The sequence below is a fragment of the Oxyura jamaicensis genome, chromosome 5 (assembly GCF_011077185.1).
Source record: "Oxyura jamaicensis isolate SHBP4307 breed ruddy duck chromosome 5, BPBGC_Ojam_1.0, whole genome shotgun sequence".
NCBI lineage: Eukaryota > Metazoa > Chordata > Aves > Anseriformes > Anatidae > Oxyura > Oxyura jamaicensis.
In genome coordinates this window covers 57,880,243-57,894,750 of record NC_048897.1, presented here as the reverse complement: position 1 = coordinate 57,894,750, position 14,508 = coordinate 57,880,243, and the positions used below count along the sequence as shown (strand labels likewise).

The 14,508-nt window shown below is 49.7% G+C and overlaps 1 protein-coding gene across 1 annotated transcript in view; it reads right to left on the bottom strand.

Moving 5' to 3' along the window:
• BDNF (brain derived neurotrophic factor) overlaps positions 1-14,508 on the bottom strand; it is a 34,479-nt gene that overhangs the window by 18,881 nt on the left and 1,090 nt on the right. The gene's annotated exons all lie outside the window — the stretch shown is intronic.

Sequence of the window (14,508 nt, the reverse complement as noted above, 5' to 3'; positions counted from 1 at the left end):
CCCCCCGGGCAGCGGCCGCAGGCCCCGCGCTGCCCCGCTTAAAGGCTCCGCGCCACCGCCCCCGCCCCGCCCCGCCCGCCCGGCCCGGCCCCCGCTCCCCCCCGGCGCCCCCCGAGCAGGGCCGGGCAGGGCGCGGAGGGGCCGGGCCGGCAGCGGGGAGCGGGGCGGGGGGGGGACCCGCACCGGCGGGTGTTGGTTTACGGCGCCGGGCGCGGAGCGTGTAAATGTCGCTCCCGCGCTGACCCCTGCGCGGCTGGCCCATTAAGAATGCAATCAAGATAATGGCAGGCATGGCTTATTAATGAGCGCCACAGGTAACGCTACACCGGCGGCTGGCCGCAGGCGGGCAGCGGGCGCACGGCTCGGGGCGGCTCTGCCCGAGCCCGGCGACAGCGACAGCGACAGCGACGGCGACAGCGACGGGGCCGGGGCGAGGCATCGCCCGCCGGGACAGGCAGGGGCGGCCGCGGTGCCCGCTCCCCGTGCGCAGCCCCCGGCCCCCCGGGCCCCTCCTGCCTGTGCCGCAAGGCCGGTGAATTATTGATAGTGGAAACTGCACGGCGCAGGCAATAATGGCAGCCCCTGATTGAGTGGCTCCATCCGATCTCGGTAAAGACAGAGACGTGGCACGCTCCCCACCGGGGCTGCCAGGGCCAGGCGGTGCCGGGCTCCTGTGCCAGCCGGTCACGGCAAGCAGCGCCCGCGGGCCCTCTCGATGCAATCCATGCCCAAGGCCCGTCCGCCTCGCACCCGTTTATTTCTCCTGGGAGAAATGTGTGCAACTCATTGCTGCCTTCAGACGGTCTGATTGCCTGTGTGCTTTTGCTATGAAACACCTGCATTTATGAGATCAGTAACGTCGTAAAACATCCCAGGCGTTTGAAATCTGAGTACACCTAAGGCCTCCCATATAAAACAGCTTTTAATATATATTAAGGGAAACAATCCTGGTGGTTAATATTCTTTGCAGCTTTAAGAACTCCTTTCAAAATCGTGCTCGGGTACCATGTCACCATCCTCCTTGCACTTGGGGGTTTGGTTTTGCATGTTTGGACAGCAAGTGTCCCCAGGTTGGGGAGACAGTTCTACCTCTTTGTCCCCACGCTTTCCAGACCAAAGCCGGTCCGTTCCCAAGACAAGAGGTGGCTTCTCAAGGTCCCTGCTGGCAGCCTGGTCTAGGGAAATTGCACCCAGCTCTCGCTGTCTGGTAGGTAGGTGCTAAGAATGGGGGCTCTTCAGGCCCAGTCCTGTTCGGCTGTCTTTGTAGTGTTCAAATCCTGACATGAGGAGCATACCAGCCGTTTCTTTTCCCATCGTTATGTACCTGTATAACCCCGTACCTCTCACTGGTGCTGCAAGGCGGATCTTTGAGCATGGTTTCAAAACAGAGGATCGTAGCTGGAACTTGCCAAGTTGCTGCACGCATTTTGTTTTATAGCCTTGGACTTCCTTCCGTGACACCGTTCAGCTTTCCAGGTACAACTGTATTACCATGGTGCCTGATTTCACCCGGGGCTGCACGTTTTAAGCTGCTTTTTTGTCTTGTGAGAAGACCAAGCCAGCAGAGTTTAATATTCTGTGTTCATAAGACGACGCCTGCAAATATTTGAATGATCTACCAGTCGAGTTGAACAGCAGCAGGGGCTACTTTAATTAGCTGCAATGTAATACACCGCACACATGTTATTCCTGGAGGAGGGACTCGTCTCCTCACACGCTAGACATGCAGATGAGCAGCAGCGAGTGTCATGCTTTAGAGACACCGAAGCATCTGCTGACTGGCTCTCAGGAGCGAGGAAGAAAGCCCGTGCAGAAAGAGTCTGCTTGCAATCAGAGCAAGTTTTTTAATTCTGGAAAGGAAGCGTGTTACGGACTGCGGTGGTACACGCTTGCAGCTTTACTCTGCTGAGAATGTGAAAACCATCAGTTCCAGGCAAATGTACGCTGAAATTCCCATTTTGCTCCGCTGCAAACATGCTGCCTTTCGCCCTGGTACCACGATCTTCCTGGGGAAGAGGTGTGGTCAGAGAGCTGCTCTATCTTGCCGGTATAATCAGCCCGTGGGGGATTATTACCAGCCAGTGCTTGATTACTGGGAAAATGAAAAAGTAGTGTAAATAATGATCTGCCTGGATTTTAATGCATGTACAATCTGGGCTCCGTATTTTTCAATCAGATGTTGACTTCAAGGAGAATTTTGTACAAATGAGCCCCTCAAGTTTGGGCCCACATGGCACTGGCTTGTGAAGCAACCAATAATCCTCGCGGGGAGACACTTCCCTGGTCAGAACTCAACTTCTTCTTCCACAGGATGCCCTTGGGGCTTAGAGGTGTCCACAAGCCCTTGCCTTCCCAATCCGTGCGCAAGGATCAGAGGTCTCCAGGCGCCCCACAATGACTGCTCCTGTTGCACCTCTCTCTGCAGGATGCCTGCTGTCCAACCATGGATGCAAAGCCCCAGCTGGGCTTTGTGGGCACCAGAGCCCGGTGGTGCTCAGCAGGAGGGCAGCAGTGTGGGCTGCATGGTGAGGAGCAGCTGCACATCTCTGGTTATTTCAGCTGGGTGAATTCGGTTCATTGATCCTCTTGGTGTCCCCACCGCAGCGTGCCCACCTTGACATTGAGCCTCTTCTTCCTGCACCTAACTGGTTAAAATTATTTTCTGCATGCACCAATTATGCTTCACCCTATTCCATACAGCGACGGAGAAAGAGTAAGAAATAGTACAACTAAGAGTTGTCAATCAATATAATGTTGATTTATCCCTGCAGCAATATCAGACTGCTTGTAGGGGGGTAGGACCATTGCTTTTTACTGAATTCAATTTAAACTATAGCATAGGCACTAACGATGCCGTAGATACTACAAAGAGCAAAGCAGAAGCACGCACATCTGGTTTCTGTCTCAGTGGAGGTTATGCATTATAGTGATTGATGCACAAGGTCCAAATTTACTGATAAACTAATTGTATGATAAAGTAGTTTGTGGGGCTCTTAAATTCCCCCATTGCAATTGTAAGAGAAGCAATAAAAAAGTCAATATTAGAAAAGAATAAACTTCTTAAAAGGTCCACAGTTGGTCAATACAGAAAAGGCACTTCAGCCTCCCCCCACAACTGTATCTTTACACTCCCCGTTTCATTAACACAGTATCTCAACCTGTTTTTCAAAGAGGAAAAAGGTCAAGAAGCTGCAAGTTGGACTCCCTCTCACTTGGTTGTCAGGAAATGTAAACTAGTCCTGATTACACAAATGAGAACGATGTTGATGTGCTCGGGTTTTGACACCAGAGTATTTTTTCTATTAATAATTTTAATTGCCTGAGGTCAGTTCTTATATCACTACAAGTATTTCATGTTTAATTATGTTTATTCATGTTTCCTAGTTACCTATCTTTGCTATTTTTTCACATGAAAGGACTGGAAAGTTCATTGAAATAAACTTTTCCAACTCAAGCAATGCTAAGAATTGCAATGAGTTATAAACACCATCGGAGGATGCAGGCGTATCGCATTCATAAGATGGTGACTGAGCCGTGACGCCGCTCTCTGATGATTCAGCGATCACGGCGCATGCCCCAGAGCCGTTCACGCACCCTGCTGACACCAGTGGGACCAGCGAGCCCTCAGCACCCTTGGGGACCCAACCCCCTGCTGGGGACTCCATGTGTCTCTTGGCCTCCTGGCTCACCCCACGTCCAGCCCTGTGGCTGTGGCCTGCCAGGCGGCCGGGCTGCCGTGCCCCCAACAGCTCGGGGTGCTCACCACCAGCACCAAGTGAAATTTCACCTTCGGTGAGCAATGTCTGCAGAGAGGTGCTTCGGCCTCGTTTTATCAGGGAAAGCATTACGAAAAACAGTGAAGGTGGGAATGCAAAATCAAAGATCTTTCATTAGATGCGGTTCTCAGGCTGTGTGTGTACAGGACAAAGCAGCGAAATCCACCCTTTCAATCACTGGGACTGAAACCACAACATTTTTTTCTGGAGAAAATATCACCTAATAGCTCGGCGCCGTCACCCTGCAGCTACAGCAAAAGCAAATTTAAAAAACTCCAGCCAACAATTAGAGTAATTGGTCTCTTCTTATGTCTGCAAAAGGTATGCCAGTTTTCCATCGCGCGGGGGATCTGTACCCTGGATCCTGTCCCATGCCTCCTAGTCAGGGATTTCAGTGCAATTTACGCGCACGGAACTGCTGCAGTAACAAAGCTCTGTGGTAGGTGCAGATCAGCTCCTTGCTGACGAGGAAGTGCACGCGCCCGCCGTGCGGAGAGGCATTAAGCTGCTCATGACCATACTTGCTGTGGAGCTCGCCCCTGCTACGCCCACGCCTCGCCCCGCCGTGCAGGTGCCTCTGCTGGCATCGGTCGGTGCTTAGACTGAGAACAAGTCACACGTGGTGGTGGTGGCGGTGCACGCATGTGCCCCATCGCTGTGCCTCCTGGACAGGCACAGCCACCCCAACAGTGGGACGGGGACGGCAGGAGGCAGGCTCCACAGTCGTGTGGGGAGGGGAAAGAGAACCTTCTCTACCCCTGGAGGCCAGAAGCGTGTGGTTCCTGGGGATGGGGGAAACCAGAGCTGCAGGCAGCGAAATGAGATGGCCAGGGATGCTTCTGTGACAGAGCAGGCCACTGGAGCCCCGTGCTGGAAGCAGGTGGTGCGCATGTGGGTGAAAGGTGCTGGGATTGAGTCAGCTCTCCTTTCCTCGACGTACTCACTGTGCTTCAATTAGATGCAATGCAGCGGATTATTTTTAATATTTAAAGGGATCAGATTCCAGCGGTTTAATAAAATTAGCCAGGCACCTTGTCTGACCTGACTGCATGTACGTGCCTCACCAAACCTTACTCAGTCCATAACTCTGAAGAGCTTATTTTGGATACGTCCTAAAAGTAAGCCAGCCCCAAAACTTTGGTGAAACCTCTGTGGCCACACTGCAAATGCCCCTGTGTGGTTACTTGGCTTTAGGCAGCAAACCTCTTCTCCGACATTAGGCCCCAGCTCGCCACGTATGGGCCGCACTTTAAAATAGGTTATTGAATTATTTCACCTAAGAAGCACCTCGAGAGGTAAAAATATTCTCCATGTTAACAAATAGACCATTAAAGAGAGAATTAGCTGAAGAGCAGTAGACATTTTTACTAATCGTGGAGTGAAATTGTCAGCGTGGCAGTAAAACCTGGGTCCCAGCAGCAAAACCCAGACCGCATTGTGTCCTCCTCCTCCCCCAGTCACCGCGACTTGTGGTTCACGACACAAACGCCGGATTAGTTGCATTAAAGCCAAATTTTCCCTTAACTAACACATTTCATTTGTTTGCTGTCTTTTCTGTTTATTGAACACTTGGGATGGTTAATCTTCTGCTAATTTAATAACTGGAACCATGTGGCGTACAAGCGTTGCCGCATTCCACCTGGGAGATTAATGGCAGGGACGCGCGGCTCTGAAGGCCCGGCCACTGGGCTGTCGGTGACGGGCACCCAGAGGTGGGACAGGAGCACGGGACAGATGTGCAGCCGCTCCGGGTCTGAAAGTCCAGAAGTGCTAAACCGGAAAACCAACACAAATTTTTAAGTTGCATTTAAATAACCTTCCTTGAGCCCGATGCCTCTTCTCAAATGGGAGGATGCGGTCTCCACGAGACCGTGTTGCCACCCCGTGTGCAGGGCTGGAGCGAAACCCAGCCCCTGCTCTGGCAGGGCACCTGAGGTGTTATGCCAAAATCCCATGCATTTGGGGTACAAACTCGTAAACAACATTATCAACATTTATTTCCTGGACACACTTTATTTTTTGTGGAGTTTATATGGCTGAAAAGCAAACATTTGCAAAGGAGTGGTGCCTTTAAACACCTCCTTGTTTTCCATTAGTTATCCTGTTTAATCAGCTATAACTCATTACAGTCCAATGATGTCCTGCACGGCCTTATTGTGCCTTCGGTTATTTGAATATAAACACCACTGAAGTCGGCAGGAATGCAAAGTGTGTAAATCAGCACAGTGCTAGGTTTTAAGCAAGGATTCTGCAGTGAGGAATTTAAACCATTATTCTATATTTTTGTTACATTTGTGTTTGATGCTTTACCCTGCTCCGTGCTCGGAGCAGAATCCGTTTCCCTTCCAGGCACGTATAGCGTGTTCCCCTTTGGTTTCCTAATTTGGGTTAGATCCCATCATATGAAAAATATACTCTGATATTGTACCTAGAGCACATTGATGAGGCCTAAAGAGCTCTTCTGTGATGGGAATTAAGATCAAAAAGGATACAGAATTTAAATATTCAACATTTTTTCTTGGATATGAAACACAGAAAAATTGTTTTGATGCAAAAGTCATTGCGACAGAATACGTTACTTAAACTCTGGGACCATATTATGGTAAAATGGCTTTTTAGAAAGGAATTGCACTGACAGAAACTCCTTCATATGGAAATTATGACATTTTGTCTATTGCCTCTTACTAGAAATGTTTAAAAGATCCGTTAAAAATATTCTTTTAAGGAGCTGTATTGAGATAAAAGAAAATGAATAAGAACTGGTATAATCTAGGGGCTTGTTTCTGATTAGTTTCTTAACGTAGGCCCCGTTAACTGCCGGAAACCTGCAGCGGTTGTCGGAGTTCGGGAGGCACCATGACAACACGCTCGTTTTACAGCTGGGTTTGCTGCCCTCCTGTCAGGACACCCCTGGCCACACGGCCGGCTTGCCCCGGGAGATGCTGCAACCCGGTGCCGGCCTGCCAGGGACACATACAACCCTGTAACTTCCCTTTCCTGCTCCTTCCCTACCTGTGCTATTGTAGCCTGTGTTTTGCCAAGAGGCCGCGAGGCAGACCAAGGAAAATTGTCCCAGCTGTGGCTGCGGAGCATCGCATCCGAGGGCACGGCCAGCGGGCCTGCGCCGTGGCAGCGGTACCAGGGGGCACAGGGAGGGCTCACGGCCACGGCTCTGTCCCACCACTGCAGTGGTCACAGCCCTCTAAGCCATGAAGTCTCCAATGTGCCCATGTCCAAGAGACATGGGTTGCCTCTTTACAGAAGAGTTGCCCCTTTACAGAAGGAGTCAAAGTCCCCCTACCTTGCTCCGTCTGTGCTGTCACCCACGGCCACTGACAGCTCCGTAGCCAGATGGGAGAGGCAGAGGCTGCTGCAGGGCAGGAGGGCATTAAAGACCCCTGCAATTAGTGCCTGGAGCCAAATGCAACCGTGGGCTTCATGGGAAGAGCTGGCCTGCAGGGCACCTAGTGGGTCACACAGGTGGGTTCTGCTGCCATCCCAGCCTGAAAACCACGTTAGAAATGCAAATTGAGGGAAATAAAGAGGCAAACAGATCCAAACTAGGCTCAGCACTGTGTCTGCATCATCCCCAGTACGTCCTGGGGGAGCAGGCGCCGAAGCCTGCCCGACTCTCAGTTTCGGAGAGGGAACTGGCATTGCACCCACAAGCCTCACATTCACAGCCCTGGCAGAGGCGAGCTGGAAGCCCTGCTGCTAATCAGAGCCCCGGGCAGCTGTCACACAGAAGCAGCAGCTGGTGAAATGGCCTCTGGTGGCGGAGGAGGCGGCAGTACATCGCCTCAGTCCTGCCCTGCTGCTCTGGGGCAGGCTGGCATGCCAAGGGATGGTTTGAACCCAGCAGAAAACAAATGTGAAAAGTCCATCTTCTCTGGCTCTCCTCCTGCCCTGAAGCACGTGCCTCGCGAGAGCTTGAATTTCCGCCCCACTTTGTCTGGAAAATCCCTCTGGATAAACGATTATGACATTCTCACCATTTAAAATTAACTTTCTCGCTTTGCCTTAAAAAAAAAGGCTCAGCCTTCTTGTCAGATATTTTGGTCGCTTTGGGCTCCCTAAAAATTGTGAGCTAGCAGAATTTTCCTTAGTGAATGCTGCAGGAGATCTTTGATGGGATGATAAAAATAACTATTTGGTGCCAAAGGCAATAGACCGGGGAACAAAAGCCTCTCTGAAGTCAGAGAAGCTGGGATCTTTGAAAGAGTTCAAAAAAAAAAAAAAAAAAAAAAAAAAGAGCTAAGAACAGCAGTGGGTATCCTGGACTACGACTGTGGTCGGGCAGCTGATGACTGAGTCTAGGTGAAGGATTTGGGAGCAAGCAGGCAAACAACAGGTGGTGGGCGGGAAAAGCACGAGAATCAGATCTGCCTGGGGAATAGGTGGTGGATAGAGTGACGGATGGCTGAGGTAGCGGCAAGCACCAGGGAAAAGAGAAGAATCGGGTGAATCCACGATGAAACTCTTACCTCTCACACCACCCCGGCCTTTGTGAGAGACTGATGCACAGCAAGAAAAGCCAAGGAAAAAAACCTAGACTTGAAGCATTAGTTCCCTCGGGAAAGGATGAGTGCGAAACATGTGGCAGATATTAGTCATGTCACTTAGAAAGGTGTTCAAATACCACGATGAAGGATGAGTGTGGTATAAAGACTTAGAATAACTTAGTTGGTAAACCAAATTTGGGACACAGAAAGAGACTGATATGGGAAATACTGTAAGATTCACTCCTCGTGTGGATGTCTTTCTATAGCCAATAGATACATTATTCATTTTTTCCCTTCTGATGCAATAAAACTTCAACAATAGCATAAGTGGTATCACACTTCAGGCTACAGCAAGGGGCATGCACAGAAGCAAAGGATGTTTGAGATAGATTGTCATCCACTGGAAAATTCCAAAACTAGAATTTAGCCTCGCTTTAAAACTGTTAGGGCCTTTTTTTTCTTGGCCAATTCTATTTTATCAGATATCTGTTTACAAAACTCAGCCAAATATCCTCTCAGATGGTTTTATGAACTTTCAACAGATGTGAATGGACATTTATTTGACAGAGCCAACTAACTACCTCGGCAGCTCCGTTCTCTTGACCCCGTTCATGACTTTCACTGCATCCCATTCTCAGTAGAGTTGGTCAATTTTAAAGGTATTTTCTGTCAGTTTTTTTTTCCTTTTAGTTACCACCTGTTTGCCTGAAATCCACAGTCCTCATTATAAATTTAGTTTTGCATCTAAATATTATATCAAATATCCTTGTAAGGTTTTTGATGATAGTTTTATGGGTAAATATTGAAAGCCTCTTTGAACACAGTGTCAAAAAACATAGAACTGAGTCTGTGCTGAAGATTTTGGAAAAGAGATGATTTTGAAGCATCAGATGCTGTTGCAGATCTGTCTCTCTCATCAACGTGTGGCTTTTTCTGGTTCCTCAGGGAAAAAATGAATGGGAGTTAAGTGATAAGTACGGAACGACCACTGGGCCACCATGTAATCTTCTTCCATTGCTGTTGCTTTAAAGAGTCAAGTGAGCTAAAGAATAAATACACCCCAAAGCAGGATAAAACCTGAAGTCAATATTTTTGAAGTTTCCATATCTGCACATGTTTAGTGTCTCTTTCAAAGAGATAGCACCCGGCAACAGCGAGTAGGTCAAGCTATGCTGTTATGTCCTATCCTATACACTAACAGACCCCATCCAGACAGTCTCCATCACTATCTTTCCATTCCATTCGCATCTCTTTGGAAAAAAAAAAAAAAAAAAAATTTTAATTAAAAAGAATTTTTTTTTTTTTTTTTTTTTTTTTTTTCCCATCCATGGTATTTTTAATCTTTTAAGTGCTCAGATAAGAGTTTTAACACATCTGTATTGCTGATGAACAAACTGAGGCAGAAGAACTGCAAAGATCTGCTGCACAACACACAAGCCCTAGAGGAACCAGACTTTATGCTCCGGGTTAACAATGAAGCAGACAAGGAACCAGCCTGGCTGGCCTTCCCTCTAGCCTGCCTCTGAAGAGGATGTATGGAAACATATGAAACTCACATGAAGCAAGCCCTCTGGACATCACCCACATTCTTCTACTCTGCTGAATAGACAAGAGAAGGGTTAAATCCTGAAGCTTTCCCACTGCCAGGGTCCCTTCCTCCTCAACGTTCCTCACTTTTTTTTTTTTTTTTTTGCTTTAAAGTGCTTCAGCTTGTGTGTTACAATTTGTTATAATAATGGATTCTAGTCAGAAGCTTGTGGCCCCATAAACTTTAGACATAATTTTAACTATGTCAACTTTAAAAAGTCAGTATCTGCCTCATCAAAGGGCAATCATGTCCAATGTGGGTGTCTGTGCCAATTGTGTTTTGAACTGCAGCAATAATCCAACCTAACCATGCGAATAGCTTTTCTACACCCACATTTCTTAATTATCATCATGAGACTGAGGTAGCTGAGACCAGATCTATAATGTTTTCTGGATGTCAAAATGCCCACACACCTTCTGTAATCCTTGTGCTACCAACCCCCTTTCATATTGCTTTTAGCTGGTCCATCTAATTATCTATTACCGTAACTGTTTAATGCATTTTTCATAAGCCCCACAAAGGATTGTCAGGAGGAAGGGGCTCTGTTTAAGAAAAAGGAAACAACTTGTCTGCCTAGACCTCCTTCGCTGCACAACCCTATAAACATTTCAGGGGATGATAAGCCTCTCCTCACCCCTTTCAGAAAGGAACCATTATTTCTTACAGCCAGGTGGGACCCACGCCTCTAAAGGTCTCTGTATACATTGCATCCAGAAACAACTCATTGTCTTCAGAGGTTTGTGGTCTACTTCCCATTTTGAAATAAATAAATTCGTTATTTTCACATGTGCGACAGTCAATAACGATCTGAAATGGCCAAGTAGTGAAAATGTTATGACTTAATGAACGCGCCGCGTAATCATTCTTGCCAAATGTCAAAATAAATTGGAGGCCAGCGTGTATGGTTTACGCTTGTTAAATTCGGGTTGTGTGTGCTATTTTGGGAAGAAAAACAAAGAAAGACCAGACCACTAAGAGGCAGGGCGATGAGAAAGTATATATTTGGGCGCTTCTGGCAAGACCTTGGCCGATCACAGCCCCACTGTGCACACCGCCTGCGGGAGGCCCTGGGGAGCCACTTACCTGCAGAGGAGCAGGGGGAGCACAGCAGCCGAGCCCCCCAGCAAAGCCCCCTCCAAGGGGCTGGGCCGGAGGTGGGCCATGGCTATTAGCCACTCCAAAAGGTGCATTTTATAAGGAGACCATGAGAATTTATGGGTACCCCATCACATCCAGCGCCGGCACAAACACATGGAGAAATGCGGGGCTCACCTGTCTCATGAAGAGAGTTTTCTGTCTGTCCGAGCGACAAGTACCTTGGAGGCTCTGAGTCTGGAAAGCTCCCCACAGCCAAGGGCCCAGCCCTTTGAACACTCAATGTGTCCCAGCTATCTGCCCTCTGAGGCTGCCTCAGGAAACCACCAATTAGGATTACGCGATAAGCAAAATTACTCCCATACTTATGTGATTAGGAAAATAGGTCTCTAAAGCTACACGTTCAAAAGGAGATCAAAGCAATATTGTTCTTTTGTGGTTAGGTTTTGACTTACGTTTCGCCCCGTTGTGTACGTGTTCTAGCAGTAGTACCCAGAGGCCCCAGCCGTGTGTTTCTTACTCCACCGCTACTTCCAACGGAGGGAGTGCCGCCGGGGTGCCGGTATTTCTTACTGCCCTCATGAAAGGCACGGATACACATATGTGGCTTTCGTTTATTTTGTTTCATGACACAGGGAAGGGGGAGAAATCCTTTTCATACACCTACATCTATCACATAGCAACTAAGAATAGAAGCAATATTGAGACAGATGGAAATGTTAACAGTGACAGCTCACAAGCACGAATCACACATTTGTGAAATAATGAAATGGGTGGGCAGTTGTTATATGAACTCTGTGTCAGTCGTTATGTTTTCCTGGCTATAATTTTGCAAGAGTATGTCTCAGAGATATTTTCAGGGAACGGGAGAAGTCAGTGCCCCGTGTTGCACTGCACCTTGCCCACGCGTGGGTGCAGGAATCACCGAAGCTGCTGGGCGGTTTGTGTGCTGAGCAGCTTGTCATGAGCCCCAGGACCTCCCATCACATCTCCCTGCCAGGGCACTTCAGTGTTCCCAGCAATGAGGTGGGAGAGAGGCAGGAAACAAGCGTAAAAATATTTGGAAGCCCACATGCAAGGGAAACATGGGATGCTCAAATTTGTTTAAAACCCTTACGTCCAGGCATGGAAGTATTTCATGTTTATGTATCATTACTATATTCTATGGTCCCTACTGCTAGCTGGGCTCACCAACCATGAATGGCAAGAAGCATGGCAAAGCCAGCCCTGCGTTCCTCAGCTCCTTCTTCCTAGCTCTTTATGCCCCAACAGCCATCGTCTCCATTTTAAGGGCCACTTGGACAAGCCTGTTTTTGTTAGACCCAGCTTCCGAGCCTCCATCCAAGGTTTTTTTCCACAAACAAAAGAAATGCTGCGTTCTCCATCTAATGTTAGCCCAAAGGGGAGGAAGCTGTGAAAGTGCATCTCCATACGTCTTTCAGCTTGTGCTACCTGCCTGTTTGCCAAGTCTGAAGGAACCTGCTGATTTTCAGAGAGGTACTGTTCCTTACACAAGATGCTGTTTACAGCACTTCAAATTACTATTTTTTGCTAGAGGAATGAACTAGATCTCCTGAAACCTTATGGATGCTCTTTTTGTTTGTGTACCTGATTAAAAAAAATCTAGCAGCTACATCTTAGAGTCCTCAGTGGTGATTTACTACAGTGATTCATGGTAAGACTTACAGCACTGAGCAAAATCTCTCCCTAGGGATTCATCCACCTTTCCAGAATTTCTTGTGGCTGGGCAATCGTATGCCACCGTATTTAGGAAGCAGAGCATGGTTACTAAATGGCAGCCAGCCTGCATTTTCTTTGGGCATTTCTGAGAGCTCGGCAATATCGGTGTGATAAAGAAACAAAATAAAGGACTCGCTATGCAAAATCAAATCCAGCCACCTCGGATCAATGAAATGCTACGCAATCCTCCAGGCCTGTAAGGGAAGGCCTCTGGAAATAAGTAGTGGGAACTGTCAGATCATTTGAAATTAGAAGATTATTGAACTACTCTGAAAATCAAGTGGTTATGCAAATGGAGAGGTACGGAGAATGAAGAACTTTGGGAAAGATCTGGCCTATGTCAAATACCACATAAAAAAACATCTCACGCTGGACACAGACACCTGAGAGCCACGGAACCACTGACAACAGGTAAAATAAACAGCGAACTGGTAAAAAGGAGAAAGACAGGCTGCCACGTCAAAGCTTTGCAGGACGGAGGGATACTCAGAGGAGATCGGACATTTTACAATATCATAACCATAAGAGACAAACGGCGGTGACGAACCACCACCAAATGGGTGACAGCTCCTGGAGAAATACTAGGTACTAAAATCAATAAAGCTACTTGCAGATTAAGGTATGAGTCACTGCGAGCAAATGTGACCAAATACGGCCCCATGTCATTTGTTAGCGGCCGGCCGTCCCATTCGTCTCCACAGAGAGCGATCGGAGCTGGGCACAAACAAGGCAGCAGAGGCAGGAAGGGCAATATCAGAACCCAGAGGTTTTAAGAGCCGGTGACAAAGTAATGTGTGTAAAATTAAAGTGTATGAAGACATACAAGATTATCCCTGGAGTGGAAAATTAACATAAACAGAAGCTCCTTGGCAACCTCCTCTGTACCGGAGCCGTGTATTTTGGGGACTGGACGGCCGTGGGTAGAGCTCGTTGCCACCAGACCCCAGTACGTGCGTTCAGACACTAGTGGCACCACCCGGCTGCTTCCCAAGTGGAAACAGGTCAGAGGAGGTTTGGGGACGAATTTAGTAACACGGGGACAGCAAAGGAGGTGCGTTTGAGTGCGCTCCAGCCTGCCGACGACAGACACTCCCGAGACCGGCCTCTCCTCGACGAGTTCCTCCTCGCCTCAGAGCTGCCGAGAAACGCCTCCCATCGCGCCTAGCCCGGGTATCCCGGCAAACGCAAGTTTGCAAAGTGGAAACGGAAAAATACACCGCTCCTGCGCCTGCCCCTACCCGGCCGAGGGCCCTTTTCCTCCGCGGGCAGCGAGCCCCCCGCCCCGCACAGCCCCCGGGGGCCGTCCCGCAGCACCTCCATTTTGGCTCGGTTCGGGGGGGGGGGGGGCATCCCCGGCCCACGCAGGACGGTGCCCACGGGGGGGCTGGAGGCGGTCGCCGTGACAACGGCGCCGCGGGGGGGCGCGGGGGGAAGCCCCCGGGTGCGCAGCGGGGATGCCGCCCCCTCCCCGCCTGCCGGGGGGTTCCCTCCTCGGCGCCGCTACGTGCGAGCCGGAGCGGGAGCCCGGCGGGAGGCGGGGGCGGCGGGGCCGCGGGATCCTCCCTCCCTCCCTCCTTCCTTCCTTCCCTCCTTCCATCGCTGCCTCCTCCCCGGCGGGGCCCGGCGCCGCAGCGGGGCGGCCGCGGGGCTGTGCCGCAGGGAGCGCCCCCGCGGTGCCCGGGAGGGGGGCGCCGCCCGGCTCGGCTGCCCCTCGGGGCCAGGAGAGGGGCACGGGGACGGGGTCTCCCCGCCGAGGCACAGCCGCTCGTCTCGGAGCCCCCCCCTCCGCGGGAGGAACCCCCCCCCC